General features: G+C 39.4%; 1 long non-coding RNA gene across 1 annotated transcript; it reads right to left on the bottom strand.

Moving 5' to 3' along the window:
- Positions 1-9,355: 9,355 nt before the first annotated feature.
- LOC146395766 (uncharacterized) lies at positions 9,356-15,540 on the bottom strand. The gene is made up of 2 exons (XR_014830581.1): positions 14,871-15,540; positions 9,356-13,659 (listed from the first exon to the last, which is right to left on the bottom strand). It is a non-coding gene; the product is annotated as an uncharacterized LOC146395766 (long non-coding RNA).
- Between the last annotated feature and the right edge of the window lie 2,984 nt (positions 15,541-18,524).

Here is an 18,524-nt window from a genome sequence, read left to right as displayed (position 1 = left end):
GGTTCACCACAATATATAAGGAGACTGCTAAAAACCTTAAGAGGACAAATCAACAATAACATAATCAAAGTGGGGGACTTTAACACCCCACTTACAGCAATGGACAGATCATCCAGATGGAAAATCAGTAAGGACACACAGGTCCTGAATGATGCATTAAACCCAATGAAATGGACAAATTCTTAGAAAAGTACAATCTTCTGGAATTCCCGTCATGGCGCAGTGGTTAACGAATCTGACTACAAACCATGAGGTTGCGGGTTCAGTCCCTGCCCTTGCTCAGTGGGTTAACGATCCAGTGTTGCCGTGAGCTGTGGTGTAGGTTGTAGACGCGGCTTGGATCCCGTGTTGCTGTGGCTCTGGCATAGGCTGGTGGCTACGGCTCCGATTAGACCCGTAGCCTGGGAACCACCATATGCCGCAGAAGCGGCCCAAGAAATAGCAAAAAGACAAAAAGAAAAAAAAGAAAAAAAGAAAAGTACAGTCTTCCAAGATGAAATACAAAAGATGAATGGACCAATCACAAGAACGGAAATTGAAACTGTGATTTAAAAACTTCCAACAAACAAAAGTCCAGGACCAGGTGGCTTCACAGGTGAATTCTATCAAACATTTAGAGAAGAGCTAACACCTCTCCTTCTGAAACTATTCCAAAAAATTGCAAAGGAAGGGATACTCCAAAACTCATGCTATGCGGCCACCATCTCCCTCATAACAAAACCAAAGATAACACAACAAAAGAAAACTACAGGCCCATTTCACTGATGAACATTGATGCAAAAATCCTCAACAAAATACTAGCAAACCGCATCCAACAATACATTAAAAGGATGCTACATCATGATCAAGTGGGATTTATCCCAGGGATGCAAGGGGTCTTCAATTGCCACCAGTCCCAGTGTGATACACCACATTAACAAACGGAAGAATAAAAACCATATCATCCTCTCAATAGATGCGGAAAAAGCCTTTGACAAAATCCAATACCCATTTCTGATAAAAACCCTTCAGAAAGTGGGCATAGCAGGAAACTACCACAACATAATAAAGGCCATATATGACAAACCCACAGCAAACATTATTCTCAATGGTGAAAAGCTGAAAGAATTCTCACTGAGATAGGAACAAGACTGGGATGTCCACTCTCGCCACTACTCTTCAACACAGTTTTGGAATTCCTAGCCACAGCAATCAGAGAAGTAACACAGATTAAAGGAATCCAAATTGGAAAAGAAGGAGTAAAACTCACTATTTGCAGATGACATGATACTATACCTACAGAATACTAAAGAATCTACCAGAAAATGTTGGAGCTCATCCATGAATTAGGCAAAGTTGCAGGATACAATTTTTTTTTTTTTTGTCTTTTCTGCAATTTCTTGGGCCGCTCCCACCACATATGGAGGTTCCCAGACTAGGGATCGAATCGGAGTGGTAGCTGCAAGCCGACACCACACCCACAGCAACTCAGGATCTGAGCTGTGTCTGCAACGTACACCATAGCTCACAGCAATGCCAGATCCTTAACCCACTGAGTAGGGGCAGGGATTGAACCTCATGGTTCCCAGTCAGATTCATTAACCACAGTGCCATGACGGGAACTCCAAGGATACAAAATTAATACACAGAAACTGACAGCATTTCTATACACTAACAATGAAAGAGCTGAAAGAGAAATTAGGGAAGCAATCCCATTTACCATCACATCTAAAAGAATAAAATACCTAGGAGTAAACCTACCTAAAGAGACAAAAGACCTGTACTCTGAAAACTACGAGACACTGATGAAGGAAATCAAAGATGACACAAATAGATGGAAAGACATACCATGCTCTTGGACGGGAAGAGTTAATATTATCAAAATGACTATACTACCTAAGGCACTCTACAGATTCAATGCAATCCCTATCACATTACCAAGGACATTTTGCACAGAACTTGAACAAAATATTTTAAGGTTTGTGTGGAAGCACCAAAGACCCAGAATAGCCAAAGACATCCTGAAAAAGAAACATGGAGCTGGAGGAATCAGGCTCCCAGACTTCACACCATACTACAAAGCAACAATCATCAAAACCATATGGTACTGGCACAAAGACAGACATATAGATCAGTGGAACAGGATAGAAAGCCCAGAATTAAACCCACGCACCTACAGCCAACTCATCTATGACAAAGGAGGCAAGAATATACAATGGAGAAAGGACAGCTTGTTCAAGAAGTGGTGCTGGGAAAACTGGACAGCCACATGGAAAAGAATGAAATTAGAACACTCCCTAACACCATACGCAAAAATAAACTCCAAATGGATTAAAGACCTAGATATAAGACCAGACACTAAAAATCTTACAGGAAAACATAGGCCAAACCCTCTCTGACATAAACGACAGCAACATCTTCTCAGATCCACCTCTCAGAGTATTGACAACAAAAAGAAAAATGAACAAATGGAACCCAATCAAAGTTCAAAGTTTCTGCACAGCAAAGGAAACCCTAAACAAAACAAAAAGACAACCCACAGAATGGGAGAAAATCTTTGCAAGTGAATCGACTGACAAGGGATTAATCTCCAAAATTTATAAACAACTTCTGCAGCTCCATACCAAAAAAACAAACAAGCCTATGAAAAAATGGGCAGAAGAGCTAAACAGACAACTCTCCAAAGAAGACATACGGATGGCCAAAAAACACATGAAAATATGTTCAGTGTCACTCATTATTAGAGAAATGCAAATCAAAACCACGATGAGGTACCACCTTACGCCAGCCAGAATGGCCATCATCCAAAAGTCTACAAACAAGAAGTGCTAGAGAGGGTGTGGAAAACAAGGAACCCTAGTACACTGTTGGTGGGATTGTAAATTGGTGCAACCACTGTGGAAAGCAGGATGGAGATTCCTCAGAAAACTAAACATAGAACTACCATTTGATCCAGCAATCCCATTCCTGGGCATCTATCCAGAGAAAACTATAACTTGCACAGACACATGTACTCCCATGTTCACTGCAGCACTCTTTCCAATAGCCAAGACATGGAAACAACCTAAATGTCCATTGACAGAGGAGTGGATCAAGAAGATGTGGTACAGGAGTTCCCATCGTGGCTCAGTGGTTAACAAATCCAACTAGGAACCATGAGGTTGTAGGTTTAATCCCTGGCCTTGCTCAGCGGGTTAAGGATCCGGCATTGCCATGAGCTGTGACGTAGGCTGCAGACACGGCTCGGATCCCGTATTGCTGTGGCTCTGGCGTAGGCCGGTAGCTATGGCTCCAATTAGACCCCTAGCCTGGGAACTTCCATATGCTGTAGGAGTGCCCCAAGAAATGACAAAAAGTCAAAAAAAAAAAAAAAGAAGAAGAAGAAGAAGATGTGGTACATATATACAATGGAATATTACTCAGCCATTAAAAGGAATGAAATACCAGCATTTTTAGCAACATGGATGGACCTAGAAATTATCATGCTAAGTGAAGTCAGTCAGACAATGAGACACCAACAACAAATGCTTTCACTGACATGTGGAATCTGAAAAAAGGACAGATGGAACTTCTTTGCAGAATAGATGGTGACTCACAGACATTGAAAAATTTATGGTCTCCAGAGGAGACAGTCTGGGGGGTGGGGGGATGTGCTTGTGTTATGGGATGGAAATCCTGTGAAATTGGATTGTGATGATCATTATACAACTACAGATGTTATCAATTCTTTTGAGTAATAAAAGAATAAATAAATATTTAAAAAATTTTAATATATTACAAATAAGTATTCATATCTATAGTTACATATCTTTGTTCACATTTCTTTAAGATTTATACTTAGGGAATTCCCGTAGTGGCATTCTTAGGGAATTCCCATCATGGTGCAGCAGAATTGAATCCGACTAGGAACCATGAGGTGGGGGGTTTGCTCCCTGGCCCCACTCAGTGGGTTAAGGATCTGGCATTGCTACAGTTGTGGCATAGGCCGGCAGCTGTAGTTCTCATTAGACCCCTAGTCTGGGAACCTCCATATGCCATGGGTGTGGCCCTAAAAAGCCAAAAACAAAAACAAAAAAACCCATAGATTATTAGAAACTAATTTGCTGACTCAATGGCATCTCATTTAGAATTTTGATTGCAAGCCAAATAGTCTTCCAGAACAGGCTTCTTCAAATCAGATCTACAGTTAAAAGTATGTCTAAATCTCTCTGGTTTGCTCATACCTCTTATAAACCTTCACATTTTTGAAAATTTTTTTCTGTTTAGAGGGGTAGCCCTTCGTGTTTCGTGGCTACCTGTTTCTCTTCTGAGATTTATGTTCCTATCTTTTGTATATTTTTATTTAACTTATAACTGATATAAAAACTCCCCCCCCATTTTATAGCTACACCTGCAACATATGGAAGTTCCCATGCTAAGGGTCAAATTGAAGTTGCACCTGAGATCTATGCCACAGCCACAGCAATGTTGGATCTGAGCTGCATCTGCAACCTACTCTGTAGCTTGCATCAACACCAGATCCTTAACCTACTGAGAGAGGCCAGGGATCCCACCTGCATCCTCACAGAGACTATACTGGGTTCTTAAGCAGCTGAGCCACAATAAGAACTCCCATAAAAATTTTTTTTTTGTCTTTTTTTTGGCCATTTCTTGGGCCACTCCTGCAGCATATGGAGGTTCCCAGGCTAGGGGTCGAATGGGAGCTATAGCTACCAACCTATACCAGAGCCACAGCAATGCAGGATCCAAGCCACATCTGCAACCTATATCACAGCTCACAGCAATGCGGCCCTAAAAAGACAAAAAGAAAAATTTTGTCTTATGGTGTCTTTCAAGATATATTATCTGGTAACATATTTTTGTAAGCTCATTCAAACCTATTGTGTTCATATTCTTTTTCTTTTTATTGGCTGCATCTGTAGTATATGGAAGTTCCCAGGCCAGGGACTGAATTCAAGCTGCAGCTACAACCTACACTGCAACTTCAGAAACACATCATTTAAGCCACTGTGCCAGGCTGGGAATCAAATCTATGCCTCCACCACAACCTAAGCCACTGCAGTCAGATTCTTAAATCACTGTAGCACAGCTGGAACTCTTATTACTTCATATTTCTTCTTTCTAATCTTTAAATCTTTATCTCATCTTAAATTTTGTTTATGTTGTGTGGTAGAGTTTATCAATTTCTTTTTTTTTTTTTTTTTTTTTTTTGCCTTTTCTGGGGCTGCTCCCATGGCATATGGAGGTTCCCAGGCTAGGGGTCTAATCAGAGCCATAGAGCTATAGCCGCCGGCCTACGCCAGAGCCACAGCAACACCAGATCCAAGCCGCGTCTGTGACCTACACCACAGCTCACAGCAATGCCAGATCCTTAACCCACTGAGCAAGGTCAGGGATCGAACCCACAACCTCATGGTTCCTAGTCAGATTCATTAACCACTGAGCCACGACAGGAACTCCCCAATTTCTAACATGTTATTGAATAGGCCACTCTTCCCCCACTATGTGAAATGTCACCCATCAGAAACTAAATATTAGAGGTGGGATCAAAAACACATCAAAAAAAAAAAAAAAACCCATGTACATGTAGAATGATTCACACAGAACATCTACTGAATGTGGGCAGAAGACCCCAGACATCCAAAAAGGGCAAGAAACCCTCCACATAACTGGGTAGAAAAAAGAGACAGAGAGGGAAGAGAGGGAAAAGGGGATCAGAACAGGACCGGCACTCCTGAGAGGGAGTTGTGAAAAAGGAAAAGAATCCGCACCCTGGGAGGCCACCTAACTGACGGGGAGATCAGCCAGGACAGAAGGGGAGCCTCAAAACCTGGAATAAAAGCAGAAATCCAAACTGAGGAGGACAAAGGAAAGACAGAGCTGCAAAGACAATAGGAACCACTGCCCAGGATACCACACCTAAGACACTCAGGTCAAGGGTGGGCACTGAGACTCAGCCTTCAGAGGTCAGTTCTAGGGTTGGCTGTGCAGAAACAGCCTGAGGGGCTGGGAAGGCAGAGTGTCACAGCTCAGTGAGTGCAGGAGGAGGCCTGGTCTCATAGGAAAAACAAGGCACCATTGTTTGGGAGAGTGAAATAGGAAGGGCAGGACCACCATAGGAACATCTTTTTCTGTGCACATGCGGGCTTTTAAGTGGCAGGGCACCTCTTGCATGGGTTACAGGGGTGGGTGCAAACCTGTGCAGTCATCTTCGACTCCTGAGGTGGGCATGGCCCACCACCACATCATGTCCCCTAAACAGGCACCACCCATGGCACTAGTCACCGCAAAAGTTGCCAAAGAGGGCCCTGCAACTGAGTGCCACTGATTGCCCTGACCCTCCCTGTGAATGCATGCGCCCTGCTGTTGCCACTGCTAAAGGATCTGAACACTGCCCCTACGCCCCTGAGGGTCAGTGCCACTGCCCAAGGCCCTGCAATCAGGAGCAGCCTGCACCCTCACTTCCCCACAGGTCCTCACCACTGCCAAGGGCCTGGCAACTGAGTGCTGCCTATAGGTGGAACTCATTTCCCCTCACCTCCCTGGAAGCACTTGCAGGTCATATGCTGGCATACACTCCAACAAGGAGATAATGGCCTGAACACACTGAGGGAAGAGACAGCAAGCATCCAAACCAAAGCAGCCCTCACACCAATTTTATATATATCCCCATAGGCACTCTCTCATATAAATAACCCTCCAAGACTACAGTAGATAACTGTTTTCCCTCAACTCATAGGATAAGAAAAATATAATTAAAATGAAGAGGTTCAGGAACCAATATCAGTTAAAAGAATAGGAGAATTTCCCTGAAAAAACAAACCATGAAATAGACCACTGCAGTCAAACAAACACTGAATTCGAAAAGGAGATAATGAGGAGTTCCCGTTGTGGCTCAGCAGGTTAAGAATCTGACAAATATCCATGAGGATACGGGTTTGATCCCTAGCCTCACTCAGCAGGTTAAGGATCTGGCCTTGCTTCAAGCTGCAGCATAGGTTGCAGATGCAGCTTGGATCTGGCATTGCCATGGCTATGGCATAGGCTGGAAGCTGAGGCTGTGATTCAACCTCTAGCCAGGGTTCTTCCATATTTCACAGACATGGCCCTAAAAAGAATTTTTAAAAAGGAAGTAATGAAAATGGATATCAACAGTAATGCAGATTACTTTAGAAAAGAACTAGAAATTATAAGGAGGAGCCAAGAAAATTAGAAAATTCTTTTGCAGAGATGCAAGCTGAGTTAAAGGCACTGAACAGCAGAATGAATAGTGTAGAGGAAGGAATAAGTGACTGGGAAGACAGAATAATGGAAATCTCCCAATCAGGGTAGCAGACAGATAAACAAATTTTAAAAAAATCAAGGTAATATAAAAGATCTATAGAATAATATAAAGCAGGCCAATCTACATGTAATGGATTCCAGAAGGAGAAAAAGGAATAGGGGGTTGAAAATATATTGGAAGAAACTGTGGCTGAAAAATTCCCAAGTCTAAAGGAAATAGTTATCAAGATACAGGAAACACAGAGGGCCCCAAAGAAGCTGAACCCAAACAGACCCAAGACATATTATAATAAAAATGGCAAAGGTTAAAGATAGGGAGAGGATTCTAAATGCAGCAAGAGACAAACAAAGAATAAATTTATAAGAGGACTGCCATAAAGCTATCAGCTGATTTGTCTGCAGAAACACTACATGACAGAAGAAAATGTCAAGATATATTCAAAATTCTAAATGGGAAAAATTTGCATCCTAGAATTCTCTATCCAGCAAGATTATCATTTGAAATAAGAGTAATAAAGAATTTATCCAACAAACAAAAACTAAAATAATATGGAAGTACTAAACCCTTTCTAAAAGAAATGCTGAAAGATCTCCTCTAAATAGGAAAGAAGTAAGAAGAGACAGGATGGAGGGAATTATAACTGGAAAGTAATCACTTAAATAAGCAAATATATAAACCAAAAACAAAAAGAAGGAGTTCCCCTCATGGCTCAGTGGTTAATGAAACCGATGAGGAATCAAGAGGTTGTGGGTTTGATCCCTGGCCTTGCTCAGTGGGTTAAGGATCGGGCGTTGCCGTAAGCTGTGGTGTAGGTTGCAGATGCGGCTTGGATCCCACGTTGCTGTGGCTCTGGCATAGGCTGGCGGCTACAGCTCCGATTCGACCCCTAGCCTGGGAAGCTCCATATGCTGCGGGAGTGGCCCAAGAAATGGCAAAAAGACCAAAAAAAAAAAAAAAATAGAAATGAAAAAAACCTACTTGTGATAGTGACAATAATGAGGAACAAGATAAACACGACATGTAAAAAAGGACATCAAAATCATAAACTGTGGGGAAGTAGAGTATGAAAATTGACTCTTTTTTTGAGCCTATATGACTATGAGGCTAAAGCAAGCACATATAGGAAGGCATTTACATGCTTGAAAAACAGAGCAACCACAAGTCAAAAACCAAACAATACATTCACAAAAACTAAACAAGGGACACAAGCATAAAAGGAAGTCATCCAAACAAAATAAGGAACAAAGGAGAAACACAGAATCAACTGTAAAACAAGGTTTAAAATAGCAATAAATACACGTTTATCAATAATTATCTTAAGTGTCAATGGAATGAATACTCCAATCAAAAAACAGAGTGGTAGACTGGATAAAAAACCCAAGAATCTAGAATATCCTGCCTACAAGAGACTCAACTTAGCACACATATAAATTGAAAGTGAGGGGATGGAAAAAGATACTTCATTCGAATGAAAATGACATAAAAGCATGAGTTGCAATACTCATATCAGAAAAAATAGACTTTAAAATAAAGGCCAGGAGTTCCCATCATCACACAGGGGAAACAAATCTGACTAGGAACCATGAGGTTGCGGTTTCGATCCCTGGCCTCACTCAGTGGGTCAAGGATCCGGCATTACTGTGAGCTATGGTGTAGCTCACAGACTCGGTTCAGATCTGGTATTACTGTGGCTGTGGCGCAGGCTGGCAACTACAGCTCCAATTAAACCTCTAGCCTGGGAATCTCCATATGCCATGGGTGCAGCCCTAAAAAGACTTAAAAAAAAAAAAAAAAGACAAAATAAAATAAAATAAAGGCCATAAAGGAGTTCCCATCATAGCACAGCAGAAACAAATCTGACTAAAAACCATCAGGTTGCCAGTTTGATCCCTGGTCTTGCTCAGTGGGTTAAGGATCCGGCATTGCCATGAGCTGTGGTGTAGGTTGCAGACGTGGCTTGGATTCCATGTTGCTGTGGCTGTGGCATCATAGGCCAGCAGCTATAGCTCCGATTAGACCCCTAGCCTGGGAATATTCATGTGCTGAGGGTGCAGCCCTAAAAAGCCAAAAACAAACAAACAAAGGCCATAATGAAAGATAAAAAAGGGCACTGTTTAATTATTTAGAAGAGGATGTTACAATTGTCAATATATATGCCCCTAACATAGGAGGACCCAAATACATACAATAAATACTAACAGATATAAAAGCAGAAATAGATGGGAATACAATAATGGGAGACTTTACCACCCTACTCATATCAATGGATAGATCTAGACAGAAAATCAATAAGGCAACAGAGATCCTAAATGACACAACAGAAAAGTTAGATTTAATTGACATTTTCAGGACATTACATCCAAAAAAATCAGACTATACATTCTTTTCAAGTGCACATGGAATGTTTTCAAGGACTGACTACATACTGGGGCACTAAACTAACTTCAACAAATTTAAGAGAATAGAAATTATTTCAAGCATCTTCTCTGACCACAATGGGATGAAACTAGAAATCAACCACAGGGGAAAAAAAGAGAAAAACCTAACTACATGGAGACTAAACAATATGCTAATTAAAAACCTATGGGTCAATGGGGAAATTAAAAAACACCTTGAGACAAACAACAATGAAAACACAACCATATAAAGTCTATGGGATGCCACAAAAATAGTGCTTAGAGGGAAGATCAAAGTGATACAGGCCTTCCTCAAAAAAAAAAAAAAAAAAAGAAAAGAAAAGTCTCAAGTCAACAAACTAATCTACCACTTAAAAGAATTAGAAAAAGAAGAACAAACAAAAGTTAGTCAGTAGAAGTAATGCAATCATAAAAGTCAGAGAGGAAATCAATACAGATTCAAAAAATAATAGAGGAGTTCCCGTCGTGGCGCAGTGGTTAACGAATCCGACTAGGAACCATGAGGTTGCGGGTTCGGTCCCTGCCCTTGCTCAGTGGGTTAACGATCTGGCGTTGCCGTGAACTGTGGTGTAAGTTGCAGACTCGGCTCGGATCCTGAGTTGCTGTGGCTTTGGCGTAGGCCGGTGGCTACAGCTCCGCTTCAACCCCTAGCCTGGGAACCTCCATATGCCGCGGGAGCGGCCCAAGAAATAGCAACAACAACAACAAAAAAAAACAACAACAAAAAAGACAAAAGACAAAAAATAATAGAAAAAAATTAATAAAACCAAGAACTGGTTCTCTGAAAGGGTCAACAAAATTGACAAAACTCTGGCCAGACTCACCAAGAAGAGAGAACTCAAATAAACAAAATAAGAAATAAAAAGGAGGAGTTCCCGTAGTAGCACAGTGGAAACAAATCCGACTAGGAACCATGAGGTTGTGGGTTTGATCCCTGGCCTCACTCAGTGGGCTAAGGATCTGGCATTACCATGAGCTGTGGCGTAAGTCACAGACATGGCTCGGATCTGGCATTGCTGTGGCTGTGGTGTAGGCTGGGGGCTACAGCTCTGATTGGGAATCCACATATGCCACAAGTGCAGCCCTAAAAGGACAAAAAAAAAAAAAACAAAAAAAAAAGAAAAAAGAAAGAGAGAAAGGTAGAAAGGCAGAAAGAAAGAAAGAAAGGAAGAAAGAAAGAAAGAAAGAAAGAAAGAAAAAGAAAGAAAGAAAGAAAGAAAGAAAGAAAGAAAGAAAGAAAGAAAGAAAGAAAAGAAGGAAGAAAGGAAGGAAGGAAGGAAGGAAGGAAAGAAGAGGGAAAGAAAGAAAGGAAAAGGAGAAATCTCAACAGGTATTGCAGAAATACAAAAAAAAAATAAAAAATAAAAATAGAGAGAGCGAGAGAGAATACCATGAACAATTACATGCCAACAAATTTGGCAACCTAGAAGAAACTGACAACTTTCTAGAAACATGAAGCCCATGAAAACTGAGTCAAGAAGAAACAGATCAATTGAACAGACTGATCACTAGAAATTAAATTAAATATAGAATAAAAACGCTCCCTACAAACAAGACTCCCAGATGGCTTCACAGGGGAATTGTTTTGTACATATGAAGAAGTTATACCAATCCTTCTTAAACTTTTCCAAGAAATTGAAGACGGAACACTCCCAAAGACATTCTATGAAGCCGCCATCACCCTAAAACCAAAACAAGACAAAATTACTACCAAAAAGAAATTATAGGCCAGTATCTTTGATGAATAGAGGTTCAAAAATTCTCAACGAAATTTTAGCCAACCAAATCTAACAACACATCAAAAAGATCATACACCTACAAATGGGATTCATCCCAAGTTCACAAAGATGGTTCAACACACTCAAATCAATCAGCATCATACACCACATTAACAAAAGAAAAGTCAAAAAACACACCATTGTCTCAATAGATGCAGAAAAGCATTTGACAAAATCCAACATCCATTCATCTTACAAAAGTGGATACAGACGGAACATATCTCAACAGAATAAAACTCGCAGCCAAAATACTACCCATATCTCAACACAATAAAAACCCACAGCCAGGATAATACTCAACTGAGAAAATCTGAAAGCTTTCCTGCTAAAATACAGAACAAGACAAGGATGCCCTCTCTCAATACTTTTATTCAACATAGCACTGGAAGAACTAGCCACAGCAAGGACTTTCAGACAAACAAAAGAATTAAAAGATATCTAAATTGGAAGAGAAGAGGTAAAATTGTCACTCTATGCAGATGACATGATAGTATATATAAAAAACCCTAACGACTCCGCAAAAAAACTACTCAAACTTATCAAAGAATTCAACAAAGTAGCAGGACATAAGATTAATATTCAGAAATCAGTCACATTTCTGTATACTAACAATGAAATATTAGAAAAGGAATACAAAAATACAATACCTTTTAAAATCACACCCAAAAAAATCAAATACCTGGGAATAAATCTGACAAAGGAGATGAAAGACTTATATGCTGAGAACCATAAAACATTAATCAAGGAAATTAAAGAGGATTCAAAGAAATGGAAAGATATTCCATGTTCCTGGGTTGGGAAAATTAATATTGTAAAAATGGCCATACTACCCAAGGCCATCTACAGATTCAATGCAATCCCTATCAAATTATCCATGATATTTTTCACAGAACTAGAACAAACAATCCAAAAATTCATATGGAATCACAAAAGACCCAGAATTGCCAAAGCAATCCTGAAGAACAAAAACCAAGCAGGAGGCATAAAACTCTCCCAGACTTCAGGCAATATTACAGAGTCACAGTAATCAAGACAGTGTGATACTGGTACCAAAACAGACCTACAGACCAATGGAACAGAATAGAGAACTCAGTAGACACCCATGGTCAATTAATCTTCAACAAAGGGGAGTTCCTGTCATGGCACAGTGGTTAACGAGTCCGACTAAGAACCCTGAGGTTGCGGGTTCGATCCCTGCCCTTGCTCAGTGGGTTAACGATCCGGCATGGCCATGAGCTGTGGTGTAGGTCGCAGACGCAGCTCAGATCCTACATTGCTGTGGCTGTGGCGTAGGCCAGAGGCTACAGCTCCGATTCGACCCCTAGCCTGGGAACCTACATATGCCACAGGAGCGGCCCAAAAAATGGCAAAAAGACAAAAAATAAAATAAAATAAAATAAAAAAGAAAAAGAAAAAAAAAAAAAACTTCAACAAAGGAGGCAAGAATATAAAATGGGGGAAAAAGCCAGTCTCTTCAGTAAGTGGTGCTGGGAAAACTGGATGGTTGCAGGTAAATCAAAGGAACTAGAACACACTCTCACACCATGCACATAAATAAATTCAAAATGGCTTAAAGACTTAAATGTAAGAGAAGACACCATCAAACTCCTAGAAGAGAACATAGGCAAAACATTCTCTGACATCAACTATACAAACGTTTTCTTAGGTCAGTCTCCCATAACAACAGAAATAAAAACAAAAATAAACAAATGTGTCCTAAGCAAACTTACAAGCTTTCATAAAGCAAAGGAAACCATTAAAACAAAACAAAACAAAAGGTAACCTATGGAATGGGAGAAAGTAGTTGCAAACGATATAACTAACGAGGGCTTAATCTCTAAAATATACAAGCAGCTCATACAACTCAACAGCAAAAAAACCCAAACAGCCCGAACAAAAAATGGGCAAAAGACCTAAATAGACATTTCTCCAAAGAAGACATAGGGATGGCCAGCAGGCACATATAAAAATACTCAACATCAATAGTCATTGGAGGAATTCCCATCATGGCGCAGCAGAAACGAATCCAACTAGGAACCATGAAGTTATGGGTTTAGTCCCTGGCCTTGCTCAGTGGGTTGAGGATACGGCGTTGCTGTGAGCTGTGGTGTAGATCGAAGATATGGCTCAGATCTGGCATTGCTGTGGCTCTGACGTAGGCTGGCAGCTTCATCTCCAATTAGACCCCTAGCATGGGAACCTCCATATGCCGCGGGTGTGGCCCTAAAAAGACAAAGACAAAAAAATAATAATAATCATTAAAGAAATTCAAATAAAAACTACAATGAGGTACCACCTCACACTGGTCAGAATGGCCATCATTAATAAGTCCACAAATTACAAATGCTGGAGAGGGTGTGGAGAAAAGGGAACACTCCTACACTGTTGGTGGGAATGTAAATTGGTACAACCGCTATGGAGAACAGTATGGAGGTTCCTCAGAAAACTAAATATAGAACTAACATATGACCCATCAATCCCATTCCTGGGTATATATCCAGACAAAACTTTCATTCAAAAGGATACATGCACCCCTATGTTTATTGCAGCACAATTTACAATAGCCAAGACATGGCAACAACCTAAATGTCCACTGACAGATGAATAGATTAAGAAGAAGTGGTATATATAAACAATAGAATACTACTCAGCCACAAAAAAGAACAAAACCATGCCATTTTCAGCAACATGGATGCAACTAGACATTCTCATACTAAGTGAAATAAGTCAGAAAGAGAAAGAGAAATGCCACATGGTATCACTTAAATGTGGAATCTAAAATATGGCACAAATGAACCTATCTACAGAAAAGAAACAGACTCACAGACATGGAGAATGGACTTGTAACTGTCAAAGGGGCAGGTGGAGGGAGTGGGATGGATGAGGAGTTTGGGATTGGTAGATGCAAACTATTACATTTAGAATGGATAAACAATGAGGTCCTACTGTACAGCACAGGGAACTGTATCCAACGTTTGGGGATAGAAAATGATGGAAGATAGTATGAGAAAAAAATGTAGATATATATAGAATATGATGGAAGATAGTATGAGAAAAAATGTAGATATATATATGCAGTAGAAATTGGCACAACATTGTAAATCAACTATACTTTAAAAATTAATTTATAAAAGAAACTATCTACATCGATATATATGTTTCTAGAGTGTGGGAGTTCCCATTGTGGCTCTGTGGGTTAAGAACACGACTAGTTTGAGTTCTTGTGGCACAGTGGAAACAAATCCGACTAGTATCAATGAAGATGCAGGTTTGATCCCTGGCCTGGCTCAGTGGGCCAGGCATCTGGCGTTGTCCTGAGGTGTAGTGTAGGTTATGGATGTGGCTCAGATCCTACATTGCTGTGGCGTAGGCTGGCAGCTGTAGTTCTGACTCAACCCCTATCCTGGGAACTTCCATATGCTTAGGGTTAAAGCCATAAAAAGAATTTAAAAAGCAAAAAACAAACAAACAAAAAACCCATGGCTAACATCCATGAGGATGAGTGTTTAATCCCTGGCCTTACTCAGTGGGTTAAGGATCCTGCGTTGCTGAGAGATGCGAAGTAGATCAGAGATGCAGCTCAGATCTTCATTGCTATGGCTGTGGCATAGGCTGGTGGCTGAGGCTTCAGTTTGACCCGTCCTGGGAACCTCCATATGCTGCAGGTACATCCCTTAAAATAAAAAAAATTCCCAGAAAGCACCAGTGCTATTATAATATTATCTTTAAGCATTTTAAGAATTTTGACTAGAAAAGGCAAAAAGACAAAAAACAAAACAAAACAAAACAAAAACAAAAACAAAAAAAAAGAGCCCATCGTGGCTCAGTGGTTAATGAATCCGACTAAGAACCATGAGGTTGCGGGTTCGATCCCTGGCCTTGCTCAGGGGTTAAGGATCTGGCGTTGCCATGAACTGTGGTGTAGGTTGAAGACATGGCTTGAATCCCGCATTGCTGTGGCTCTGGCGTAGGTTGGCAGCTATAGCTCTGATTCAACCCCTAGCCTGGAAACCTCCATATGCCGTGGGTGCGGCCCTAGAAAAGGCAGAAAGAAAAAAAAAAAAAAAAAAAGTTAAAAAAAAAAAAGAGAATTTTGAATGACTTAAAAAATTTTGTTCTGTATCCATTTGGGGAAATAACCTTTCTTCCAATTATAAATTAAGAAGAACATCTATTGATATTATATATATGTGTGTGTATGTGTACATATATATATTCTATATATATTCTATATGTATTCTCTCTATACATATTCTATATATATATTCTATATATACATATTCTCTCTATATATATATTCTATATATATATAAAGTATTCTGAGCTACAGCTTATTTATTCTGCATAAATTAATCCCTTCTCTGGTATAGGTTGATAGTATGTTTATCCAATCTGTTGCTTTCTTTTTTAATTTTTAAAGTTTTACATTTTGGTGTAGTCAAATTCATTATTTTTTTTTTCTTTATGGTTTCTGTGTATATACATTGCTTTGAAAAGCCTCTTCTGGAGTTCCTGCTGTGGCACCGAGGATTAAGAATCTGACTGCAATAACTCGGATTGTTGTGGCGGTATGGGTTTAATCCCCAGCCCAAAACAGCTGGTTAAAGAATCTGCCTCAGATTCAGTCCCTGACCTGGGAACTTCCATATGCCATGGATGCAGCCATTCAGGGGTGGAGGGGAGCCTCTTCTACTGCAAAGTTTTAACAAAAGCAATTTTTTAAATTATTTCTTTTTAATGTAGATATAATTGACATATAACATTATACTTGTTTCAGGTGACAACATGACTTGTATACACTGCACAAAGATCACAATATCTAGTTAATGTCTATCACCACATATAGATACAAATTTTTGTATGTGGTGAGATCTACTCTTAGCAACATTGAAATAGAGTATTATTTCCCCTTGGTGTACATTACATCCCATAACTTATTTATATTGTAACTCCAAGTTTGTACCTTTTGTCCACCTTCACTCATTCCACCCATCCACCACCTCCACCTCTGGGAAGCACCAGTCTGTTCTTTTTATCTGTGAATTGAGTTTTTAATTTATTATAAAATTTTTTAAGTTTCCACATATAAGTGAGAACATACACTGTCTGTTTTTATCTGACCTATTTCATTTAACATACTGCATTCCAGGTTCATCCATGTTACAAATGGCAAGACTTCCTTCTTTATAGGGATAAATAAAATTCCATCGTACATATTTACATTTTCTTTATCTATTCATACTCATTGAACACCAAGGTTTGCTTCCATGACTTAGCTACTATAAATAATGCAGCAATGAACATGAGGGTGCATGTCCCTTTCTGAGTTATTGTTTTCATTTTCTTCAAATATCTATAAGTGGAAATGCTGGATGATATGGTAGTTCTATTTTTAGTTTTTTGGGAAACGTCTGTTTTCACAGTTGTCCTCACCATGGTACATAAGGGCTCCCTTTTCTCCACATCCTTGCCAACAGTGTTTTTTGATAACAGCCTAACAGGTGTAATGTGCTGTTTTGTTTTGACATTCATTTCCATGATTATTAGTGATGTTAAGCACTTTATCACATACCTGTTGGCAATCTGTTTATCTACTTTGGTAAAATGTCTAATCAGATCATTTCTATTTTAAAACCTGATTGAGTTCTTTGTATATTTTGGATATTAATCCCTTATCAGATATATGACTTGTAAATATTTTCTATTTTTTTTTCAACTGATGGTTTTCTTTGCTCTGCAGACACTTTTTGATGTAGTCCTATTTATTTATTTTTGTTTTTGTTGCCTTTGCTTTAGTGTCAAATCCAAAAAAGCCATTGCATGGACACTGAGGTCAAGGAGCTTAGCACCTCTTTTTTCATCTAGGTTTATGATCTCATTTTATGTTCAAGTCTTTAATTCATTTTAATTTTGGGGTATGGTGTAAGGTACTGATCTAATTTTCCCAGCACCATTTATTGAAGAGATGGTGCTTTCCCTATCATTTATTATTGGCTCTTTTGTTATAAATTAACTGACCATATATGCATGGCTGTGTTTTTGGGCTGACTGATCTATATGTCTTTTTTTATGCCAATATCATAATGTTTTAATTACTATAAATTTGTGACATAGCTTGAAATCAGGAAGCTCACCTCTAGCTTTTTTCTACTTTCTCAACACTGCTTTGGGTATTCAGGGTCTTATTTATGGCTCCATGAAATTTCTAGGATTTTTTGTTTTATTTCTGCGAAAAATGCCGTTGGAATTTGGGGGCTAGGGCTGCACATGTTACATGCGAAAGTTCCTGGCCAGGGATTGAACCCATGCCACAGTAGCAAGCCAAGCCATTGCAGTGACAAAGTCAGATACTTAACCTGCTGAGCCACATGGAAACTCTTGGGATTTTGAGAGAGATTACACCAAACATGTAGATTACTCTGGGTAGTATGGGCATTTGACAACATTAATTCTTCCAGTCCATAAACATGGAATATCTTCTCATTTGTGTCTTCAATTTCTTTCTCTGCTGTCTTACAGTTTACAGGTCTTTTACTACCTTGGTTAAATTTACTCCTAGGAATTTTATTCTTAATTTGCAACTATAAATGGGGTCATTTTCTTAATTTCTCTAATAATTTATTAGTGTATAGAAATATAGCACTTTTGCAAATTGATTTTATACCCTGCAACTTTACTGAATTTGATCACTTTTAAGTTTCTTGATGGAGTCTGTAAGGTTGTCTATATGTAATATCATATCATCCGCAAAGTGATAATTTTACTTCTTGTCTACTTTGTATACCTTTTCTTTTTGTTGCTAATTGCTCTGGCTAGGATTTCAGTACTATGTTGAATAAAAACTGGTGGGAGTAGGAATTCTTGTCTTGTTCCTGATTTTAGAATATGATGTTATTAGCTGTGGGCTTGCCTATTATGCCCTTTATTATGTTCAGGTACCTTTCCTCTATATTCATTTGCTGACAGTTTCTATTTATTATAAATGGAGGTTGAATTTTGTCAAGTGCTTTTTTCTGCATCTATAGAGATGACCGTGATTTTATTTATTTTTAATTACTCAAAGAA

The sequence above is a fragment of the Sus scrofa genome, chromosome 15 (assembly GCF_054392235.1).
Source record: "Sus scrofa isolate SSC_HxYL_T2T_F1_AM1 chromosome 15, Sscrofa_HxYL_maternal_Yorkshire_Landrace_v2.0, whole genome shotgun sequence".
Lineage (NCBI taxonomy): Eukaryota > Metazoa > Chordata > Mammalia > Artiodactyla > Suidae > Sus > Sus scrofa.
Note: the sequence above shows the minus strand (reverse complement) of the source record. Positions and strands in the feature narration are given on the sequence as shown.